At 35.3% G+C, this 26,145-nt stretch overlaps 1 protein-coding gene and 1 pseudogene across 1 annotated transcript in view; one reads left to right on the top strand and one right to left on the bottom strand.

The window, feature by feature from the left end:
- LOC140148677 (MICOS complex subunit mic25-a-like) overlaps positions 1 to 26,145 on the bottom strand; it is a 358,926-nt gene that overhangs the window by 129,718 nt on the left and 203,063 nt on the right. The gene's annotated exons all lie outside the window — the stretch shown is intronic.
- LOC140148670 (uncharacterized) overlaps positions 1 to 26,145 on the top strand; it is a 77,265-nt pseudogene that overhangs the window by 31,978 nt on the left and 19,142 nt on the right.

Genomic DNA, 26,145 nt, shown 5'->3' with positions numbered 1-26,145 from the left:
TTGCATAATTTATGCGTAATAAGCAAAATACCTTGTGAACAGATTATCTGGAGATCCGTATGGGGTAGGCCCTACAGTGACGTAACTTGGTGGGGAGTAGCGTGGCCAGATGTTCTCGACCTGATTAGATTATCAGCGCAAAATATGCTAATTAAGTACCTAATTTGCATAATTTATGCGTATTTGATGCGTATCAAGCAAAAAAAAACCCTTATGAACAGCTTATCTGGAGATCCGTATGGGGCACAGTGACGTTACTTGGTGGGGAGAAGCGCGGCCAGATGTTCTCGACCTGATTAGATTTTCAGCGCAAAATATGCTAATTAAGTACCTAATTTGCATAATTTTAAATGCGTATTTGATGCATATCAAGCAAAAAACCCTTGTGAACACCTTATCTGGAGATCCGTATGGGGTACAGTGACGTAACTTGGTGAGGAGTAGTGGGGCCAGAGGTTCTCGACCTGATTAGATTTTGAGGGTAAAATATGGTAATTAAGTACCTAATTTGCATAATATATGCGTAATAAGCAAAATACCTTGTGAACAGATTATCTGGAGATCCGTATGGGGTAGGCCTACAGTGACGTAACTTGGTGGGGAGTTGCGTGGCCAGAGGTTCTCGACCTGATTAGATTTTCAGCGCAACATATTTTATCCAATTTCGTGAGGTCAAAGGTCACATAAAAGGTCAAAGGTCAACTGAGGTCACCAAATCTTTTGATAATTAATTTTTAATTGTGCATCACATATCCAAATAACAGCTTGATCGGTTATGTAATTAAGGAAATATGACGACTTTAAGATAGTCGCTTTCCATGTAAAGTATAGCAAAGTAGCACTTTCAATGAGTGATAACTCGTAAAGGAAGCATCTTTCTGTTTTGATTTATTACTTTGATGAAATAGTTCTTTGGTATTGCCAAATTTGATTGCAAATTTGTAAGGTGGGCCTCTGAACCAAAACCTAAAGCCAAATTTTTGGAAGGTCATTTTGGGGTCACCAGGGGTCATCTGAGGTCAAATTAGTAAAAACTGTCGTATGGACATGACACTTGGTGGGTACAGTCAACATTTCAAGCCAAATTTTTGGAAGGTCATTTCGGGGCATCTGAGGTCAAATTAGTAAAAACTGTCGGATGGGCATGAAACTTGGTGGGTATAGTCAACATTTAAAGCCAAATTTTTTGGAAGGTCATTTCGGGGTCACCAGGGGTCATCTGAGGTCAAATTAGTAAAAACTGTCGTATATGCATGAAACTTGGTGGGTACAGTCAACATTTAAAACCAAATATTTGGAAGGTCATTTCGAGTCACCAGGGGTCATCTGAGGTCAAATTAGTAAAACTGTCGTATGGGCATGAAACTTGGTGGGTACAGTCAACATTTAAAGCCAAATTTTTGGAAGGTCATTTTAAGGCCACCAGGGTCATCTGAGGTCAAATGAGTAAAAACTGTCATATGGGCATGAAACTTAGCACGGGGGTACAGTCAACATTTAGAGCCAAATTTTTAGAAGGTCATAGGCCCTATTAGTAAAAACTGTTGCATGGGCATGAAACTTGGTGGGTACAGTTACCAGCAGCCAGATAATCGTGCCCAGCCGATAAACGCCAAATTCATTTACCTCTCTACAAAAAGTTATCGCAAAAGCAGGGGGTCACAAAAGCAGGCGAGACTCGTGGTTCAAATGGCCTTTCCTGTGCATGGTGCTAAATGTGCAAACACCATCTGGACCCCACCGGGGACCCTTAAGGGGACCCCCGGCCGTGCTGGGCAAGAGTTCCGCTTCGCTATGCTTAGCAAGTTCAGGATTTTTTGGGTCAGCTTGTGACATCTTTGACTGTTGTATTTAGTCTGAAACTTGGTGGGTAGTCACCAATTAGAGCCAAATTCTTATTCAGACTAACACTATTCTTGACATAGGCCTATTTTGATACATTTTGATTAGTTTAGACCCATTTGGACCCTTTTCCATCCAATTCCACCCGTTTCGATCCATGTGGCTAAATAGTAATTCCCAAAATTGATTGATGTATCATTGTACATGTATGCTCGAATGAGATAGCTACCAACCGACCAGATGTACCCATTGAATGTAATATGTCACATATACTCATATGATTTCACCTGTTGCACATTCGACTTTCACTGTCACCATAAAGCACAGAGCCACAGCGCCATTGGTGCTCTTGTTTTTGTGATGCCTGAATCAATGTTTTTGATGACACCAGTTCAATTCTGTGTGGATGTATGTATGTGTGGGATGTGTTTGTGTATTAAAGTTGCTACAACTTGCAAAATTGGTGTCCCCTTTTCATAAAATATGGAGAGTGGAGTAGTCGGTCAATTTTTCAAATATTTTCTAAGTACCGCTTGACCACAGAATGCAATGGAGTAAAATTATTTGTCATATTTTTCATGTTGTATAATTATAATAATAATAATAATAAAGAAAGATTTAATATAGCGCCTAATGCAAATGCCTCTAGGCGCTTTACACAACCAGAAACAGATTAAAATATCTTAAGCTACAAACAAAGAAAATTTAAGGGCCTAACAAATACATTTTTTTTTCTTCTTTTTAAATAATAAACAAAATTTTAAACAGAACAATATAAACAAAAAGAAAATGTCATAATCCACGCCGCCTCCCATGAGCCAAAAAAACAAACAAACGAGGAGGCACGACAAAAGGCACATATGAAGCGACGAGGAGAATGACTTTAGAACATATTTCATAATATGTGAAGAGTTCTGTTCTTCATTTTCTCAATTTGAGATAGGATAATGGTCCAAACTTACTTCCTCAATTTGAGATACAGGCAAATTAATGGTCAAATATAAAGAAAATAGTAAAAAAATCTGTGTTACTTTAGATCGTAGTTTCAAACATTTACCTTGGCATTTAAGTTAGAGTGTTCATTTAAAATCTAGCACTAAACTGCACGATTATAGGGCAGATCTTGGTGAGAACTAAATATATCTCTTGCTTTAAACTGAACAATATAGGGCATTATTCAGTTTTAGTCATCATAGAAATTGTGATTAAGATTGTATGTCAAATTGGCTGAACTTTAAAAGGTTGTCTTACCTTCTGTGCTACTAGTGCTGGGATGTTTAGTTGGCCATTCTACCCTAAAAGCCACAATGTTTACCGGAATTTGTCATTAATGACCAGTGTATATGGTTCTGTCCTGCTTTAAAAAAACAACTTGAACCACAGTGAATAAATCTGAATAGTGAATCAGTAGGCTAGAGACAACAAGTTCAAAGAAATTTGCCTAATTTGTGCCAGCTTAACTTAGATTTGCCTAATTTGTTGACTTAGACTAGGGAAGGGGGGTAGTGTGAGCCATATACCCTATCCTATGGATTGAGTTCCTACAGGAAGATCATTTTAACAACTCTTTTCAGTGCCACAGGTGACTATGCAAGATTAATCATTTTGTTAGGCTGAAGAAATTAAATTATCTAATCCAAATACATGTATGAACATTTGACACTTTCATGAATGTCCAACAATAAACTTGTTGAAATATTATACTAAATTTATATAATGAATAGTGAACACCCATCATAATTTTTTAATTTAAAACATCTAATCTATGGCTATGAGTAATCTGTATACTAAGATTAACACATTGTTCAATTAACATGGGAGAGAACATGGACCTTTTCGAGCTTCATTATTTCTGAATTGTATGTCCAAAGTATATAAAACTATACATTTTTGGAAAGGAAATGAGTCAAGGAATCCCATGGTGACGTCAGATTTGTTTAAAATCTCAAGTTTTTGAAAAAATCACAAAAATTCACTTTTTTACCCCAATTTTTTTGTGACAACTTAGAAAAAAATCGCATTTCGCATTCGCGCATTTCTGACTCATTATTTCCCGCCAATTTACTAAGCTGTCTTGAGCCATGTGACTTTTTAGAGTTGAAAAGAGTGAAATAAATCAAGCAAAAATATGAATAAATATTAGTAAGTTGTATTTTATCAGTTTCAAGTGAAAGAATACATCTTAGTGTTGATAAATATCAAAAAATCTCAAATTCTGTCGTGGACGAATGTGTCTTCCATTACTCTGGCCTTAAATGGGTAATGATAAATATGACATCATTTTTTGTGTTTTGTGTGATACACTGTCAATCACACACTTTGAGGTCATAAGGTGAGTGATCAATGCAAACCACAATGTGTCATTTCAGGGGCATATTTATATTTCAATACCAGGTAATAGTTGACAGTCCATTTACATATGTGGGTTGACAATATTGTACTTATATCTCCAAAATAAATAAATTTACATTTAAAGAATGCAAATTATTGGTGGAACTGGGAAAATGATGAATAATTTTGGTTAGTCATGTGTTCCAATATCTGTGTTTGGAACTAATGTGCTTGAATGTCAAAATGGGTTGGTTTGTGGGACACTTTGCACAAACTGACATGAAACATGTAAAAAATAATGTAGGCTTGTACAGGAACAGTCACTGACCTATATAGTGATCAGCTTTGTCAGTGTAATTCTTTCAAAATTATTTTCTTTCAAATGAAGAAAAATTGGGGAAAACTGATGAAAATTGTAACTTTTATACCATATTTTCTAATGCCATGAATGCTGTAGATGATAAAGCTCACGGAGCAGCATTTTAAATAGCCTCACAACATGAAAGTTGGCACTTATGATGACATGTTGGAAATCCTCACTCCACTCTGATTAATTTAAGCAAAGTAATAACCTCCCCCTTTCCTTTTCCCCCAACTTTCATTCAATGTTATGGAAACTATGGGAACCAAGGGAGGATCTGATGTCAAAACTGCATCCATCCATCAATGTTTTAATCGAGGAGAGAGGGAGGGTGGTGATAATACATTTTCCCTGCTCTGTAGTGTGCTAACATTAACCCTTGATGCTATTATAGCTGTAATTTGGACCTTGTCAGATTGTAATTAGAGCTTCAAAGTCATGTCATCCTTCACTTTTTTTTTGATATGGCCAACTGTCAGAAATTTCATCTTAAGTGAAAATTTCCGTCATCTAAACCAGTGTACTTGACATGGAAATGCGTAGTCACTTTAATCCAGCCAAGTGTTCCTTTCCGAAAGCTTTTGTATATAGTACCTGCCAAATGACTTAGTGTTTGTGTATATAAGCTGTCAGATCTAAATTCCTGTGGAGGTGACGTAGAATCCCACAGGAATAGTCACCGTGAAAGTCAAACGGAAATTACCCATAAATTCATGTGCGGCGAATCTCACGATATAAATTATGCAATTTCATCTGTAACCCGTGGAGCTATTTCAAACCTACACATGTAATTGAAAGGATTTAAATGTGTTCCTAAATAGAATAGAGTCGGTCACATTTGTAGCAGTTTCCAAGCCGGCTGTAATCCTCAAAAAAATTGAAAATATCTAAGTTTTGATCTGGGTAGGTCAAATCCGGTTGTTTCCATGTAACTGCCTGGATATCATTTTATTATGAGACAAGTCGATGACATGTGCACTGCATCTTTGGGAATCACATCCCATCTATCTAATATAGGATTTATACATTTTAAATAGTCTTTTAAATTGCTCTGGGAAGGAATGGCTACATAAACATGATAAAAAAATGGCCCAAACCAAACAGCAGTATTGGTATCATAAATGCTTGTATGAATTATGTGGCATGTGTGTGTGGAAAATCTTTTGTTATGTGTAATGTAAGTGTGTGTATTTTATTTGGAGGGGTAAATATATCTGGTTTTGTGTGGTTTGATTGAAGCTGATTGTATTATATTGTCAGCTCTAGGATCAGATTGGTGAAGCTCTCGCACTGTATTATCTTGTTTTGTACATGATTGAAACAAAATACTTCAGGATAAACACAGGATCGCAAAAATTTTTACGCACCTCAAGTTGAGTTTTTATCACAAGTATTATCTTCAAACTATCCTATCCATGGACAATTACATTTGTTAAGCGTGGTCTGACTGTGGCCGTTGTTTATGTGTTTTTATCCTACCCCTCCCCTTGTAATCGGTTTGTGTCCACTACACACCAGTTTCTTAGCAGTATCCCGAATTGAAAAGCTCACCCACACATGCATACAGTTGTTGTATTTACTCTAATATTTTGCGACATTCAGTTAATTAAATTGAAAATTACAGTTAATACTTTTTTGAAAAAAACCCACCCATTAAGTATCATATCAGGACTAGATAGAGAGAGAGGAGAGAGAGAGAGATCTTGGACTCTTTTTGCAAACCAGTCAATATATGCGCAACATTATTTGTGGGTGTATCTGCACCATAAATGTATTTTGTTTTACATGAATGATACACATTAATATTGAAACACTGTATAACGGTTATATAGCAGAACATGTCCCAGAGCAAGCGAGTTGACAATGTAAAAAGACCTGTAGGTGGGAAGTAATTCATCAACCTAAAAGCTATCGTTTCCCCAAATTGTAAGCCAGCTGGTTTTAATACATTTATAGATCGGCGCTCAAAACAGTCACAGAGATACGTTGACCGGTATTGCTCACAGCTACTGCGCTTCCTGTTTCAAATTTTTATGATTTATTTTCTCTCCAGTTGCCGCCGGGACTGATTGATACAGTTTTTAGCTGATTACATAACCCCGAAACAAAAAAATCTCATTTTTATATGGATTCCTTGCGAGTGCCTGTCCATGACAGGAGTGAATTATTCTGAATAGGGATTCCTCCATGGCAAGCAGAACAGATTATATTATGTGAAGACTTGATTTAAAACAGAAAATTACAATTTCAGAATGTTCGTCCATACCATTAGACAAAACCATATGTTTGACATTACACAAAATTATGTATTCATATCTCATCTTTGTTTCTTGCATGTTTTGAAAATTAATACATACAAAGATTGATTAGTTAGGACTATAATTACTTGCAAAATGAATTCATTCAGTGTTCAATAATTCCATCTCAATAATTAATTCATTAATTATAATTCTCTGCTGTCACATTTCTGTTGCTTCTTGGTACACTATCTGGTAAGTCTCTGTGTGACATGATCTCATCCACTCAGACCTAAGCATGACATTGCAAAAATTGATTTTTTTCTAACTTGCTCAGTACTATGATGTTAAAAAAAAAGAGGCCATCCTTGACGGTGACAGTATGTGCCTGTCAATAGGTCCCCTTTTTAAAGTCGAAAATATAACCGATGACCCCCTTTTTTAAAAGTCATACCCGATGGCCCGCTTTTTAGGTGCTGCTACCAAATGACCCCCTTGTATTAGGTGCAGCTACCCAATGACCCCCTTTTTCAAAATGCCAAAAAATTTGACAAAACTTTCAAATTCTTTTATTTCAGCAAATTTGTATTTGGAACAAGAGATAGAATTTTGCTCCATTTGTTTCAAAATTTTCCACCCGATGACCCCTTCTGTGAACTTTTATACCCAATGACCCCCTTTTTTCAAAATGTTATACCCAGTGGACCCTTTTTTATTTTGTTTGTACCCATTGAACCCCCTTTATTAAAACTATGTTTTGTACCCATAGGCCCTCAACTTATATAGTTGAGTGCCCCCGATCTTAACTTGTAAACTTCTCGTGGTGTTTTTTTTTTCTGAACGTCACTGTCACTGACCCCAGGGCACTGACCTTTTACGCATTGTCACATGCATAGGTGTGTGCAGCTGTTTCTAATTCCTCAATGGCATGCGCATTGAGGCAGAACTGTCACTAAGTGTGTTTTTAGTGGGACTGGGAGCAGATGTACGGTACTTTGGCGTATAAATTCTGTGCAGTCAATAATTGTCCAAAATCTCCACACCAGTCGTATTGTGAATGTAATACCGTACATCGATATCCAAAAATTTTAAATTTGAATATTCATTCCAATATTCATAATTACCAAACGAGAAACGCTAGTAAATTCAACTTGATGACGAACAATAAAACATTTACTGACCATGCCATTCGTACTGCTGGTCCAATAGTATGGAATTCATTGCCAACTTTAATAAAAACGGCCAATTCAGTGAAACATTTCCGCAAAATATATAAGCGTGACTTGATTTCAAAATACGATTTATTCTTGAGCATGTTGAGCATTGTGTTTCTCGTTTGTTTGTTTAAATTGTTCCTTTTGATGGTAACAATTTATTTTTTTAAAGGGGGTGACTTCCTCTGGCCTTACTGGCCTTCTGGTCATCTCCTCCATAATTCGTTTGTTGTATAAGCCCAAAGCGCAATACAAAGGGATACGGCCAGGTACCATGTTGTTCGCAAGCTACACGTGTAATTCGGTAGATTCATGATCTGAAATTTTCCTGGTGTGTTAACTGTCATTAAAGCTAGACACCAGTTTTATTTTGAACTTGAACGGGTGTCTAATTAATGAGAATTTCGAGGTTCGGCAAACTGGCTTTTAATGAGCACAATGTACATTATTATAGACCAAATACACCTATAGAAGCATGTTCAAGCAACACTTTGGCACCTTGGACTATTGTTCTATAGTTGCCGATATCTCTCTCTAGTTGGTGCATTACCTGTATGCCACGCTTTAGCCTATAGCAAGATCAGTCATGAACGATTTGCTATTTACGCATCGTTATTGGGTTGGGAAAATGCGGCTTTAACAACCAATTATTCAAAGGGGTTTAGGCTATTGGGTTGTTTATTGGGAGAGATTATTTAACATTGATATTTATATTCTATAATAATAAATTCACTTTAAGGAAAATTTGTGTGTGTCAAGGTCGAATTTTTCTGGTTTTACATTGCAATAATATTAAATAGTACCAGGCTTCCCATTTTGTACTTTTATTTAGTGTTTAAAATTTGCAATTAATAAAGTGGTTTTACATGACAAAACATCGTGTCACCGGAAATTGGTAGGTGAAATTCACATGCCAGGGTTGCCAAAAATTCCAGCCCAAATGGTTGGACAAATAAGTGAAAAGTCGCCGAATATTTTTTTATTATTTACCATTGGTTCCTATGGGATAAGAAACTACCAGAATTCGCTTTAGCCAATGTCGGAAAGTAGCCCTTTTTTCTTAGCCATCAATAATATTATTGGTGATTATAGGACAGGATATTGTCGCGTAGAAAATCTTCAAAGTCGTCCTATATTGGGCTATTAAATCATGGGTTTAATTGGCAACCCTATACTGACCTGAGCGAAGCAAACTATAGTTACATAACAAAGCAAATATGTTGACATTGTGTTAAGCGTCAGCGGTGAAACAAGAACTGTCTTTAAAAAGACAACACGATTGATATAAAAACATAGAATGCGCTATCATGATATACATGTTCACTTAAAACAAAAGTAAAGAAACAATTTAGGCCCAAATAAATAAACAGCATACAGCAGGTGATATCTTGTAAATATACAGCCTATACAGCATGTGCTATCTTGTCAAGAATGATAAGTCATATTAGGCCTGTAGGCCTATAAAATTTGAAAATGTGTCTGAAGATAATTATACACTTAGAACAAAAAATAAAGCAATATTTAACACAACCATGCATCTATCATGAATGATGAGAAAATTGATGATGAAAACAAACAAACAAACAAACAAAATAGGCCTATATAAGAGCATGCACCCCAATAAAGAATTACCGGTACTTAAAATTAGGTAAAACAATGAAAAAATCATATAACGTGAAATGAATATGACACATTTGTAAATAAAGTAATACCGTACTCAAGTAAAAGTGCAATATTAAATGAAGAATACGAACAAATGTGTATCATGATAATACACTTGAAACAAAAATAAAGAAATACACGACCATGATAATGTGACCTTAAGGGCGCACACCACTAATTAAGCATCCTTTTGAAATATACATAAAAAGTAGTACCTTTCTCACCTTTGATTTTTGTATTTACATCTGCGTATACATGTGCATAAGAACAATTATTTTGTAGGCCTATAGCCGAATTTGTAAAATAAAAATGAAATTTAGTAACAAAAAAAAGGCCACACATAAACTTTGTATTGCCAAAGAAAAAAAGAAAACTTTATACTACAAGTATTTTAACTCTTATCAAGTTTTTCCGGGAATAACGAATATTGACTGCTAGGACCAGAAAAGAGGGCTGTTAAAATGATAGGCCCAAGATAACTTCAAAACCATGCAATGACATTGCTTCAAGACCACCGAGGGTTTATAATTATAATATATAAAGCTAGCAGTCAATAACATATTAAAAATGATTTATTTTATATATCATAGGCCTAAAAAAGATTTTATTTTTTCATCTAATTCGTTAAATAAACTTGTTTCCCGTTAATTCAAAATAGGTAGTTTCATCAAAACTTGAATTCAACATTTTTACGCAATATCCTGTAACTTATATTAAAACGTCCAATTTCTACATTCCTAATCCTAAGAAAGCTAAATAGGCCTATATGTAAATTTGAGAATTAAGAACAATACCACCAATAGAAATGCTCTTTATACCTAAAAATTTCAACTTTCCCGGTGTATATAATTCTGGGATACTCTGTATTTTGAAGGAAGATACCGTGAGACCCTCACGATTTTCAGTTTGTTTTGCAAGTAGGCCTACTCAGTGGCATCTCTGGGTGGGGTATGGTGGTAGGGTATTAGAGTGGGATAGGCCTATAAGGGTAAGGTGGTAGAGATTAGAGTGATGTGGGTAGTGGATTTCAAACTATAATTATGATAATCAATTTCTTGCATTGGTTTAATATTCAAATGGCACAGACAGACAAACAACATCAACATCGCAAAAAAAATTGGGCACATTGGGCTTATACAAGGTTCTGAACAGAAACATCACATGCCGACCAAGACAGCACAAATGCCTAAACCAACCAATCAGAACACACCAACCAGAATCACACATCGCTACCCTTCCACAACCCGTATTTACCGAGAACCGCCAATGCAGGGAACCGCGAAAGCCGAGAACCGCTCTAGTTGATATTGCTTTTTCTTTATTTGTTAAAAGTTTTTTAATTTATACTTGTGTGATTTGTGTGAATTATGGAAATAAAATTGTGTTGTATCTTGTATGTATATTGGAGCACTACATGTATAACCAATCAAGGATAAATGTAGTATGGTATTGCCAGAAGTGGTACATATATTTTCAGTTATGACCTCGGCGGAGGTCATACAAAACCCTTCAGGGAATATTATGTGCGGTAAATTTGATTCACTATAAACAGCACCAGTTGCGGTATTATAAGAACTGCCTTAAATGATGTGTTGAACACTCAGTTTAAAAACACGTTTAGTGATTCTATTGTTGTTAAATGGAAAATTTGTGTGGAATTTATCCATCATTTGGATGGATAAACTACTCGGGATAAATCCCAGGGGAAAAAACCCTCACAAGTATTAACTAGAATTCATAATCTCATTAATAAACGCGATGCGTGCGATCCAATCATGTTTTATTATTTGTGAAAACGCGAACGCAAATCGAGGTCATTAATATCTCACAATTGACTGCAAAATGCGTAATTGTTCCAATGTCGCACACAATTGACTGGCGTTTGCGTGTTGTGCGTCGAACAAACTACGCGCGCGCTGGCTGCCGTATTTGGATTGTGATACGCACTTTTGTTATTGGTCGTCCTGTTTTAGCCTGATCGATTTTTGGAAAGGGAAGATGTAAAAATCATCTATTTTTATAAACTATTGATCAAAATTTTGTGTTATTTTAAGAGATTAAAGTGACGGTTATGAATGAGGTTAATAACTTTGCATCGGTAATATGTTGGGCATTGTGAAAAATCTAAACATTTTGCTATGGACCTCGGAATATATATTCCTCGGTTCCAAAGGCAAAATGTTTAGATTTTTCACAATGCCCTCCAAATAACCGATGCGCAGTTATTAACCTCTAAATAAAAGTGTCACGGCATGGGCTTATTTATAATTCCTTAGCTGCTATTTTGCACAAAATATATCTGAATAGATCAATAGAAGCACAATTAAGTTTGACATAAAACTTGTAAACAATGTAAATAATTTCCAAGTTGATGATAGGCAGTCTCTAGTAACAAGATACTGTGTAATGTTTGCAATTCCTCTCTCGACTCACAACAAGTCTTAGATGATAATCTTGGCTGATCTTTCTCATTTCCGGCTGGTGCCTTAAGCATCCGCTATTGGTAATACACGGCATGATTTTGTCGTTGTTTGGACGGGGAAAGCGTAGGCCCCAGTACATCAATTAGCAAGGGCAATTTCTGGGGATTTGCACTTCATTTACTGCTGGATTAGAGATGAATTAGCGCAGTCATGCAATGGTTGTCTTTCACGGCGGATGCATAAGAGTCATAATTACTGGCAAGTTACTCAGTGGACATCACATTGGCAACTTGTACTGAGACAGTTGTTGTAATTCTGGTTTTCTAAATCTAATATTTAATTTATAATGGCTCTATTTAATATTCATATTTTAAGTGACATCAATTTTTAGTTATAGGGCTTGAGGTGTAAAGGATTTTTAATTGTATAATTTTTTTTTATACTGTAGATCATCTGATAAATTTATAGGGGTTGCAATGGAAAATATCACATTTGACCAAATTATGTGGTTTACTGGAATACCGGTACCAAATGAATGCAAACATGGCATTGAACAGTTTGAGAATAGCTTCATTAATTGCTCTTACATGTAATCGTCGGCAGAGTGCAACACTATCGTAAGTGCAGTAGACTGCAATAGCTGCCATTTGTAACATTTCAATAAATGTACCTTACTTTTAAACAATAACACTAGAAAAACACACAACTACATGTAAAGGTGATATCTTGGGGTTAGCTTAGTGGACATCAGGAAAGTATACAGAACATCAACACTTACAATGTGCATGGTGAGGGGATTTTGCTGCAAACAATAGGTGTTTTACAAAAGGCAGCTATTACATTCTACTGCACTTACGATAGTGTTGCACTCTGCCGACAATATATGTCTTCAACATTTGTTCATGTTGAAACATCAGGGCAAAGCTCAAGTAAAATATTATGAACTTGGTCAGTCAGCGGTATTATCAATATGTATTATTCATAGTTTTAGCGTTGTGGCATGGTAGGGGTTAATCTGTCTAATGAGTGCATAATTTTTAGTGACTAGATGAAGCAGCATAGCATAAATAATGGAGTGTTGCTGATATGATCTGGAGCAGAGCTAAAGCATTGTGAGGTGCCTGCCCCATTTATCGCCAATATCTTGCGTAATTCTAAGCATATTGGCGTCACACTTCAATCTACATGAGCTGCAAGTGTAAACTTATAATTTGTATCCATCGACATATAGACACCATATTTAATGATGCAATTCATGGAGAATAAAAACCTGATTATTACTAGTTGGCAATTTTGAATATGAATGATTTTGTTTGCCCCAGATAAAATCTAAACAACAGCATTGGTAAATTTTCTTAATTTACAAATTTGTCATGCAGTATCTTGAGCTGGTGTAATTGCACAGAAGCTTGTGGCAAGTTCAGTTTACAATTTGAGAGTTGAAACACTTTTGATGCATTCAATGAACAAACTAAACAAAGAAGAAAACAGTGACAGGAATTTTTTTTCTGTGTTTGTTGCATAGTGAATTTCAGGGGGCAAAATCAACCAATTTTGCACAAAATTGCTGCAAAAAGTAAAAGAAATTTATGTAATTTTTGGGGTTTTGCCTCAAAAGTGGGGGTGGGACAAGAAAACTATTGGGGGGAAAATGTCCCCCTTGCCTTGCCCCCCCGTAGCACCGCCACTGCAAGAAAACAACCCCGATCTGGGAAGAAATTATGGGATAGAAGCTCATCATGTTGTTTGATAGAAATGGAACCAGAACAGAATTTAAAATTAAGACAATTCCACTATTACTTGATTTGGTGTAATTAATGACAGTCATTAATGGAGTAGTGCAATTATTGCACCTGTTCATTAACATTTTGTTGAGAAATATACATGTAGGCCTATGTTGGCCTACATTCACCCTATTTCATTTAAAAATAGGGGTCTTTTGGTGAAAGATTTGATGCCAAAAAAAGGGGTCATTTTGGTGAGAAGCCTACAAGAATGGGGGTCATTGGATAAAAAAAACCCCAAAATCGCAGTCCCCTTCAGCGAGACATTGGCGTCACCCCTTAATCCAATTTCACCAGATTTATAGATATCTTAATGACTTCCCATTCTTACTGATTGCAGCAAACAGTTAATTAAGACTAAAGGTCCGATCATACTATGCCACAATTGCTTTGCTTTCGAGTGTGTTGCTGCACTGTGCATCGTACTGCAAAATACTGCATTGCGGTATCGAAATAAAGTTAAATACAATTTGACTTGGGAAATGCGATGAGTTGCATTGAGTTAATCAATATATCGGGAATGCAAGGCATTGCAATGCAAGTGAGGCGTAGTATGAACAAACCTTAAGACTATTCCAAGGAATGTGATTAATGATAACTAATTACTGTTTTTTAACTGAGTTATTATCTGTGTACTTGTTTTGGATGAGCAAGATTTATGTCATTGATCAAATAACCGGTATATGGTGATTATGGTCTTAGAATAAGGTGTGAATTATGACACATTTCATAGCGGCAATCAGCAACAAATAGTTAATTAAGATTAATTAAGAAGATTTTGAGGAACTTGATTAATTCCAATTTATGACCGATATCCTTACCAACGCAAAGTGGTACATCTGTGCATCAGGCAGTTGATGAGCACGACTGTCGCCATCGGTTAAGGGCGAGTTGTGGATTGTCTTTGAATAAAGGTGTGAATTATAATACCTGTATGATAAAACAAACAGATGAGAAAAGGTGTTGGATTGCCTTGGATAGGTGTGAAGCCAGGAAGTCATACACCTTAGTTTTCCCAGAGAAAACCTCACGAGGACATCACATTACTGTGACTGAAAAACACCTCATATTCTATTATTGTAGAAGATGTAAAACGAAGTGCTGTATCTGACCTAATTAGTGTCCCTTCCTTTACCTTTTTTTAACTTGCACTTGTTTAAAAGTCCCTTTTCCTGGTTAGCATGAGACCGGGACATGAGATTGATCAGTAAAAAGTATAATTACAAGAGTTGCTAAGAATTAATACATTGATTTGTGTGGGAACTTTCAGTTTGACTTTCATAGTAGATAAAAACGCCCACTTGAAATCTTGAGTTAATTTAAACTGTTCAACTGATCCGTTCTTTTTTTCTTCTACAGCACACACTGCGGCAGTGAATTCATTGTCATTCCATCCTAGTGGCAACTACCTCATCACAGCATCTAATGATTCCACATTAAAGATCTTAGATCTTCTGGAAGGCAGGTTATTCTACACATTACATGGGCATCAGGTGAGAGATAAAGGCTCTTGCTTGGATTAGGGCCATTGGGATGGGATCATGTCACATGTGACTGACACATTCATATGGTTCCTCTTCTGACTAGCCAATAATGCACACAACACAAATAAAAACCAACAACTTTGATACACCAGTGCTGCATTTAAAATTGTTCAAAGTTTTTAGATATTCACTTTGAAGTGGTTACTTCACAGACTTACACAAGTTATAATGTGATGCGATCAAGCAAAATGTTGTTTGTTGTTCAATATTGAAACCAGTTTCCAGTTTATTGCATGCGCCATTGCATGTGCCATTTTCAGAGCTTAATTTGAGGGAAAACTCAATCACAAGTGAACTTAGAGTTCCAGAGATATGGTAATGTTAGTGGTGCTCGAAACAATACAACGGAAGTCGAATACTATTATTGGCTATATATGTTGCAACTCCAGCAAACAGGAAACCGCTCTGTTGATAATTCCATCAAAATTGTATAAATTTGTGATTCTAATTGAGCTACAAAATGATGAAGTTACAGAAAGCAACAGAATACACACATCTAATCACAACTATTCATAATATCCTATGCATCTATCTAGTAAAGAAAACTTCTGTAAAAGTGTAAGATTCCCACCCTAACCTCTTATATGTCCTAGCAACACAAATCTTTTTAAAATGTCATAAACATGTTTTTGGTTTTGGTCAAAATATTTTAATAACTTTTAAATGTTGTGTTATAATAAGGTTATGAAAATATTTATAAAACACTTTATATAAAGAAAACTCTGTTAGTACAACAACATTTTTTAAAATATTAGTGTAAAATATATTTTGACAAACATTTTGGCAAACTATTTTGTTAACACTGAAATAACATTATGTTAGAATGATTTGCAGCATGTTTTCAAAAATATTTTTGAATGTTTTTAAAATGTTTTATACCCTTTATATAACTTAAAAATTTAAACAAGAACCACAGGTGATTCACACCACCTATTTGCATTATTTTATTTCATTATCATGTTGTTTATAGGGTCCAGCCACAGCTGTAGCCTTCTCAAGAACAGGGGAGCACTTTGCCTCAGGTGGAGCAGATGAACAGGTAAAATAGATTATATTATGTCTGGCAATTATCACCCCATTTTCAATTTGTAGACTCCTCAACAACAGTAAGGTATGATTTGGCTTTATCAGCATGAATGGATGGAAGATAGAGTGGCAGCATTGCATTGAGGGAATCCAAGAAGCCCCTTCCTTAGAAATAAATGTTGGCATCCAGAGGGAATTGTTATATACAAGAATATTTAGTCTTTTATATTGTGGAAATTTGGCTCATCTTCCAAGGAAATGAACATTTTCCTCATTCTTTATTGTATTTTAGTACACCTTTGACTAAAATTCAAAAGCCATGTCTACACTCAAGTCCTGTTTATCAGGGACAGTCTGTGTAGGTCAGTGGTAGAGCGCTCGCCCGACAAGCGAGAGGGCTGGGGTTCAAGTCCCCACACAGGCAGGTATGTCCGGAGTTTTTACTCTGGTATATCTGCCTATGCATGTTATGTTTCCATTTGTAAATTCATGTTTAAATATGCTAGTGTGCGATGCGTAATTCTTCTTTCCCCTATATATTGATATATTAAGAATAACGATTAAGCATCATTAATTTGATCTCGTGCACTAGTTGTTTGAATGTTTCCATGTTCCAGTGTATGATGCATAAGCCTCTTTCTCTGTTTGTATCTTGTATGATTATATTAGGCTGGCGGGTAAGCATCATTAATTGATCTCGTACAATGGTATGTAATGTGTTGTTTGTACTGTTCACCCTTGACTGCTTATATCCAAAAGTACCAGACTTGAGTCCTGTTTATCAGGGACAGTCTGTGCAGCTCAGTGGTAGAGCGCTCGCCCGACAAGCGAGAGGTCTGGGGTTCAAGTCCCCGCACAGGCAGGTATGTCCGGAGTTTTTACTCTGGTATATCTGCCTATGCATGTTGTGTTTCCATTTGTAATTTCACGTTTAATTGTGCTAGTGTGCGATGCGTAATTCTTCTTTCCATTGTACATTGTGATATGGTTAAACATCCTTCACCTTGGCTAAGAAGGATTCAGAGAGCATTAAGCTCATCAGTATCAGCATAGAGTAGGACAAAAATTGAACGGCAAAACCAATTACTTTCATGTCACTAAGAATAAGTATTTTACAGAGAGTCAATATTACAGTGTGTCTATGTTGAGGTGAACTAGAAGCGCCATCTCTGATTAGACGCTCGGTTGCCTTCACGTTTCTGTGTTTGTATTGTTTGCACGATATTATAAATGGAAGCTTTGTGCTGTATGATGATTGAAATAAAGTATAATTTAGTTCAATGTAGGTAAGAGGCTTACACTGAAGCATAGATACATGCAAACATTACACACTAGCGCATGAGATCCAGTTAATCATTCTTACCCGCAATTCTTAATATATCAATATGCAAGGGAATTAAAGAATCACATATCACACATAAGAACATTTTAAACATTGTAATATATGTTTAAAATGTTCTAGTGTACGTGTGATGCATGATTCCTTATCGCTTGTATAACTTAGTTGTTATATATTGGTATAATTATTGCATAGCAGAATGTTCCACATTGTGGGGAATTTACTGCACATATATTAAGGTTGTATATTTTTTAATGGAAATGTTATTTCAAAAAAATGTCATTGTACCATTTGTATTATATTTGCTAAAAACAATGTTGTGAAGGATTCTTGAGATAAGTTAGACCCTGGAAAGGAAAAATAATTAAGGTGATTTTGAGGGTTTGTTGATGGGAAATCCAGTTGCTATAAAAGCCAGAATGCAGATTTTTTTCAATTTGAAGAAAGGTTGTGTGGGTGAGATTCGAAAAAACAAAGGTCTCATTAAGTGATGACATTGGATCATTTTCATGAAACAATCTTGATATTGATTATTTGCATTATGTTGTTTGTGAGCTTGTTTTTAATTGTACTGGAAATTGTAAAGTAACCTGCATTGCAATTTTATCATTCAGAAGATATTTGTTATTATATACCTCATATATAGATTCCTGTCATCTGATTGGTTAAAAGTGCAGTCATTGAATTAGCTATGCCCTGCTTTTTAAGAATTACGTAAAACTGAACTATTCCCGGGCAATAGTCTTTTAAAAGACTATTCCCGGAATAATCATTTTCACATCACCGGTAGCGATGGCATGTTAGCATTACGCAGCGATGGCGTGTTCGCATTACGCATACGCAGCAGTGCCAACGCGATGCCTGCCAGTTGCGGTGACGCGAATGGTTCATAACGAAAAACTTTCTTTGTAAATTTTATCATGGCCTATGAACAATAAAATAGGCCTTTTAACCAATCAGATGACAAAAATCTATATTTATTCGGTATATAAAACAAATATTGACTGCTTTATTCGGGACATGGTTAAGATTATAGGCCCGCGGTGATCTCAAAACCATGCTATGACCTCGGCTGCGCCTCGGGTCATAGCATGGTTTTGAGATCACCTTGGGCCTATAATATTAACCATGCCCCTCATAGCAGTCAATATTTGTATAATATAAATGGATGTCAGTGTTTATTGGTCAGTTTTTCAATATCAAATATGTGACTCCTCGCCACAACTGAGCCCGGATGTCGCCAGTGCCACTATTGAGATATGCTCCATCGAACTTAACAATAAACAATAGGAAAGAAAGGATTTATTGACTGTTTTATTGATTTTCACTACTTAAATGTCAAGTACTATAGACATGATATACATCATTTTAAAGCTAATTTCAAGCAGAATATTTTGGTTGAATATCTCAAAAATGATGATTGGCGACATCCGGGCTCATTTGTGGCGAGGAGTCACATATAAAGCTGCACATATATAGTTCTTTATTGTGACATGCACCAGTATGTCAAGCGTGCTGATTACATATGTGGAAGAGACGGCAATTAATCTATTTTCACTGGCTGGTTGGCGCAGCAGCGGCTTGGAATAACAAATTCTGGCTGGCTTTACACTGAGGCAGAAATAGATGCAGTAGTGCAAATACAAAGGCACAGTTGCAAGATGGTAGTGTTTAAACTGGAATGTTGAGGGATTGTGTCAATTTGACAGGGCAAAAAGACAATAAAATACCTGATAAAAACCATAGAAAATGAAAGTATTTCTTATTTAGAAAACTCAAAAGGCTAAGTTTGTATTGGTGATTTAATAATGGACTAGTCTAAACAGGCCCTAGCTGTAGGCTGGATTTATTCCACACCATTTCCCATCTTATTCTAGTTCAAAATTCATGTCCACTGGATGATAAATTTGTTACCTGGTTAGCTCTCATGTAATAAAAAGTATAATTGAGTTGATATATTATATCACATGTCAGAAGCGGAATGTGATTCAACCTCAAACTATCAATATTTTATCATATTAGGATGAACTAACGGGATAATTGAGTACCGTATTCGACCTAATTAGCTTTCTTAAGTCGGTCACTCTGGGGGACGCTCCTTAAAACAATGAAACAAAAGTCAGTAATGTGAATTTACACTTGTAAACATCACCAATAAGGTGGGAAGGTTTAGATGGTTTTATTTAGGCATTTGCTGAATTTAGGTGCATTGAAAATGGGACATTTAAACAGTTGTCACTATAAAAAATAATGTACATGTATGTGGGGAGTGTGCTAATTAAGTCAAATATATGTTATTCCCATTTATACTTGACATAATTTCAAACCAATATCAGTAAAGCACTGCATGTTATTTAAATCTGTTTTAAACTGGAAATGCACTGACCAGCAAACCCTTTTAAATTTTCCTGAAGAGATAATCACTAAGTCTTGAATGACAGCTTTCTTGAAAATGCTACATGATACCACGCAGGAGGGAGGTAAAACTGATGGGGAAATCCCCCGGGGAAATCCCTGATTTTGTATATATTTTACCTTTTGATAATTGCCTTTTATGAACCATTCAAGTTTATTTTGAGGTTAGTGATATGAACCAGTAATAAGTATTGGTTGTGTAGGAAGCATCAAGTGCAATGCACTTATAATGATTAGTTGAGTAAAGACAGTAACAGATGTGTACTAAGTTTAGACAAAGACTATGAAGATTAACAATGTCAGTTGATTTCAAGTTTCCTTTGTCTTATTCTTTATACATTTACTTGTAAAAAGTGCAAATTTATATCAAGTGTGAAATATTGTCACATAAAGATAGTATTCAATTAATAGGTAAATAAATGAGATGCACTGTTATATATGAAGAGCTTTGTTGCAAAACCCCTTACATCCACTTGGGCAGTTTTGAGAACGCATCAAAAAAATCACTGATATAAGGGATTTTCAACAAAAGCAGTTTTTGGTGGGATGCTCATCCTACCCAAGCATCTCGCCAAAAACTGCTTTTGTTGCAAACCCCATGGAGGTATATAAATAAATTTATTTATATACCTCCATGCAAACCCCCATATATCAGTACTTTTTTTTATGATTGTTTTGATGTTTTCTTAAAATTGCTCAAGTAGGTTGTAAGGGTTTTTGCACAAAGCTCTTCATATATATAATTTTAAAAAAAAATTTGCGCCACTATGAAGCTTATATGTACCACCATGAAGCTTATTACATTTAATGGATTTTCTCTCAGTCACACATATGTAATATGTTCCGAGTAACTCCAAAATTAAAATAGATTTTTCTAGCTATTCTAGTTGACCTTTGTTAAATGTAATACAGGGTTTGTTGAATCATGCATTTCTCTTCTCCTAACCTCGTCTCACTTACTGACACTTCCCATTTCATTTCATTATCCTATTCTCTCTATCTTCTTTACCAATTCGCAATTTTATCTACCATGCTAATAAAGGAGAATCTAGTACTTTGTGGCACTGTAGGATTTTGAAGAGAAAAAAACACCTCTGAATTTATAAAACCTGTACCATGTAGTTTTCATCATTTGAAAGGTATAAAGCAGTGCTTAAATGGAAATACGCCATACACATTAACCCTATTCACTCGGATGTTGACTGCAGACGACAAGTCCCAAAAAAATTTTAAAATGCAAAAATTTCAGAATTGTAAATTCTCATGACCATATTTGGAATCAGCATGGAAAATGCATTAAAATGAGTACAAACAAGCCTAGTATTAGTTCATTGGTTCTTAAGATAGCTCTTGAATTTCAGAAAATATCTTACAACTTTTCATGTAGAAGCCTAAATATGCATGGCCAGCAAGAAAAGCATTAATATTGACTCAAGTAGGATTTCTCTTTGTGGTTTCACCTTCTATGTCTCCCCTTCTCAGTGATTTGTCTCATTCAAAGCCATTTCCCCCTATGGCTGTAAAAACAGTGCGAAGTGTTGCAATCATTTGAGATTGTGATGCTGTTACCGTTATATAGGTGTCAGGGAATTGTCTTTATTGATGTTGAATTCTCTTGCGAGTACCCTTTTCCAGGAATCAGAATATTGGCTTTGTAACAATACCTTTTAGAATTGCACACGACATATACCAATTGAATAAGCGGGGTTTTAACTCGTAGATATTTTGTACATGTGGAATTTTCACACTGGTGCTATCCGAGTAGCAACCGTGGTGCGTACAACTGTGCGGTGAAATACAAGTGTGATTTTAGTTTTTGCAGTGATGTGCGAGATGAAAATGGCACTAAAATCAATTGCATTGCTAGATGCCGGGCAGACCATTAAATCAAGTTGCCCGTTAATTGAATTCCTTCCATTGCATTGCTAGGTACATTATTTATGAAACAAAATGAAGCAAAACAATATGATAGCTATACATGTGTATAAATTGTCCTAAAAATTGAAAAGCTCATCAATACTTATATATTATAACATTGTTATTATAAAACATGTTGTTCATGGGTCCTGGTTTCACTTATTCTATAATGAACTAGTTCTGCTTCCGTTTTGCGACAATTAAAATGTGATTTTGAATTGAACTACAGCCAAGAATAACACCTTATCTGAAATGTTGGTGTTGATTATCTTGTAGTGCAAATGAAGTCTCTTGTTTATAATTACTGTATGAATGTTATACAAGCATACTCATCATGGTTATCACGTATAACAAAGGAGAGAAATTCAAACTTGGATTTATGAGCCAAGGAGATGCCAATAATATATGGTTTGATCAATGAATTGGAGAAGGCAGACTGCCATGATGATGGTGTTTTTTATACGGTGTCTCTGCGCTGAATTACTACTTGAAAATCATGTAAATGTATTAGAAAAACTTTCCTGCCCATTTTTATTTTTCAAAAAAAAGAAGAACAAAAACCCAACAGATTTTTGACCACAATTTTTTCTAATTGCAAAATCCGATTGACTATAATAGTTGTTCAGTATTTTAAATGCTATGACTATTTTCTTCAAGTATGTAGTATCCGTACAAGCTACCTGTAACAGTGTGACAGTTGTGATGTGTAATGACAACAGTCTTCATTTTATCATTGCAATTTGCATCACATTATTTTACCCTATTTTAGACTATGTGTAGTTCACATGGCATGATATAATTTCTCAATTCAGAATTTACCCCCTTCTGTAGCAGAACTTTTCACTTTCATAAATGACTTGAAAGAGGATTGAGTATAATTGGCAACTGAGCATTAATATTTTTACAATTTGCTGTCACTAAAGGACCATAATACACTTCTTGTCATACATATAGTGTCTATGACAGTGACAGGTAAAAGGCAGACAAATGACAAATAGATACATATCTTTTGATTGCTAAGAATACAAACAATAAAAAGTGCATTAGGTATTGCAAACAAAAATGACAGTAGGTATTGGTAAGGGGAAATCCCATCTCTTACGTGATATGATATGCATGGTAATGATAATGTAATTATAGTTGAAATTATATTTACATTTATAACCATGCCATTAGCGATTTTGTATATTTCATGAATGAGTATACGATAATACAGTATTTTTCAAGTGACTTCTAATAATACCTAAGTGTGGGAGTTACGAGAAAGTTGTTCCCCTGATATTACTCTGCAGGCACTATATCTGTTTTTATTCCATCCCATTTTGATTTTAACCCTTTTTATAAGTGCTGATGAGGTGATTGTTGGCTTTTGTTTTGCTTGTTACAAGTATAACATGATTTATTGATTCTTAGAATATACTAGTAATTGGAATCTTGTTTTTATAGCTCTCTTGCCATAGTTAGAATTTTAGATTAATGCATCTCTTTGCATTAATTTTAGATTAATGCGTCGCTACACATTTGTATTTAGGCCAGGAACAAAAATAACATGTTTTTCATCCCCACTTGCTCTGATTTTGGATGCCGCACTGATTTTTTTTTTGTAATTTTTATTTAGAAAAAAATCCAAAGTCGAATACCTATCTTGAAACGTACCCTTCATGTTTTCATCATATCATTTGTATGTCGTTCATTTCAGTTCACCATATGAACTTTTAAAACAGCACCATAATACCATCTTAAAATATCATGGGCCATCTTTGAAATAATAAGAAAATGTTTGAAAATATTAAATAATAAGGGTTGCCTCATTCAATTTTAAATTATTTTGTTGCTTGGCCTTGCAGGGATCACACTTGATACATTTTATGTAAATGCATTTGAATTTCTTGATTTTGTTTTTCCCACTATTGTAGTGTTTTTCTAGTGGAGTCAGTAAACATAAGAGCAAGTTTAATTTTAAACACACCTCATATATGCGGTCACAATACACCTGCCATTACCCATTGACATCACTTAAAACACCTGCCTCCTCCTTTTGACATCAATGACTGCATACCTGCCTCCTCCTTTTGACATCATTGATTGCATAAGACATTAAAGACAATAAACAATATAATTAATTATCATTCTAATGCACTTGTTTTGCTTCCAGGTTATGGTATGGAAAACAAATTTTGATAAGATAGATTACAATGAGGTCTTACAATCTCACCGTGCAAGATCACAAGTGCAGGCACCCCCGCACATCCACGACATCCATCCTCGGTCTCCAATGCACCGCAAGCAGTAAACACAGGCGCCCGAGGTGAACCCGCGGGAGAAATACTGAGACATGGGAGCGCAGACACCAGGTGTGACAAACCTAGGACCAGCTCTGTTTACGCAATCACAGGTAATTAATATACTGGTTGGTTTAATTTAATCACATTGTTTTATGTAGGATAAAATTGGATGTCAAGTGAATCTTTGTAAGATGAACAGAGTAGCACTATATTAGATTATTCAAGCAAAATTCACCAGTAAGTAACATTTGAAGAAGGCATTAATAAATGAAAGTTCAATCCTTTTAGGCTCAGCCTTGCACATCAGTTCTAAGAAGTAAAAGTAGGAAAAGGATATACAAAAATAGATAATTTGCATGCAATTTTGTCACATTTGGCATTATCTTGAGCAGTTTCAATGAATCATCAATCAGAAAATGTATGTGCTTCAAGAAGAAATAGAGAATTCTGATAACTTCCCAACTGTAATGAAACTTTATTTTTAGTCCAAAATGTTTCAATATTGATAACTTGATAGGCAGTACATGTAATTGATAGCAATGGTGCAAGTTATCTGTGTGCCAACAGCATATATTGTAGCATCAAGTTTTAGCGATGGTACAGTTTCAAGTCAGTCAAGTTAATGGAATGTGTTTACTAGATGAATAAGGGATTTTTGCGGTTCTAGACTTTGCCTTAGTGGGTAGATTAGTGTATTATAGTCAAATGGTGGAAATTGGAATACCAACACAGATGTAATGTATTATTAGTGATCTTTGTGGTTTTTAACCACACTGTCTCAGCTAATTGTGTTGCAACTGTATTTCAAATCAATACAAATAGCGGCAACTTTTAAATTCGGGCATTTTGCTTTCAAAACACTGATCTGTTGTTAATATGGAACAAAATTGGACAAATTGGGTATCAGAATTTGCGTAAATAAATCATCCTTCTTTTTTTTATAAGAAATATAAATATATAATAATGTGAAAACAACTATTAGTTCTGAAGCCATAGGCGTATTTATAACAGGTGCGTTACTTTTTGTGCAGACTTTAGAGGATGGGGTTGCAGGTTAATCTGAAACTTGAAGATCTTTATCCTTATTCGAGTTTTTGATATCCACATGGGTGAAGTATTGGAATATTCATTTTTGTTCATCAATTTATTGATATTAAATAATGTACTTAATTTCACAAAGATACAGGTAAGGCCTAAAAAATGTTTGATTGGTGTAACCAGGCCTTGCCGTCTAGATTTTAATGGTGAGTGGTTAATCACTCGCTAGCATGGTGGCGAGCGAAAGCGATCGCTTGCCTCAAACCTGACTGACCCTAAAAGTAGGCCCGACCTTGACTTTTTTTTCTTTTTTAAATTTAAAAAAAGAAGAAAAAAAGTTCCAAGGCCTTTATCAACGCAATTTACAGCTTTAAAAGTAAAAAAAAAAACCTAACTACCTACCCTAATTTTTTTTTTGCCAAGCAAACAAGCCTTAGAATTATATTTTGGATAACATCTGTGCAGATTATTGTTTCAGGATGATAATTTATATATTTTTCAAAGAAACCAATGGAAGTATATGCAACATTCACTTTAGTATTATATCAAATGGGAGATTTTATATGTCAATACGCAGCAGATTTGCTATATCGCATGTGCATTTCGTATTTTTACAGGCAACTATATAACTGCAAGACTATTATTAACTGCAAGACTATGTTATGTGACTTAATAGTCTTGAACTTGCAGTCATGCAGTAACTTCGGGGATTATCACAGGAATATCA

This window comes from Amphiura filiformis, chromosome 3, assembly GCF_039555335.1.
Source record: "Amphiura filiformis chromosome 3, Afil_fr2py, whole genome shotgun sequence".
Classification (NCBI taxonomy): Eukaryota; Metazoa; Echinodermata; class Ophiuroidea; order Amphilepidida; family Amphiuridae; genus Amphiura; species Amphiura filiformis.
The sequence above is the reverse complement of the archived record's forward strand: the minus strand, read 5'-3'. Positions and strand labels throughout refer to the sequence as shown.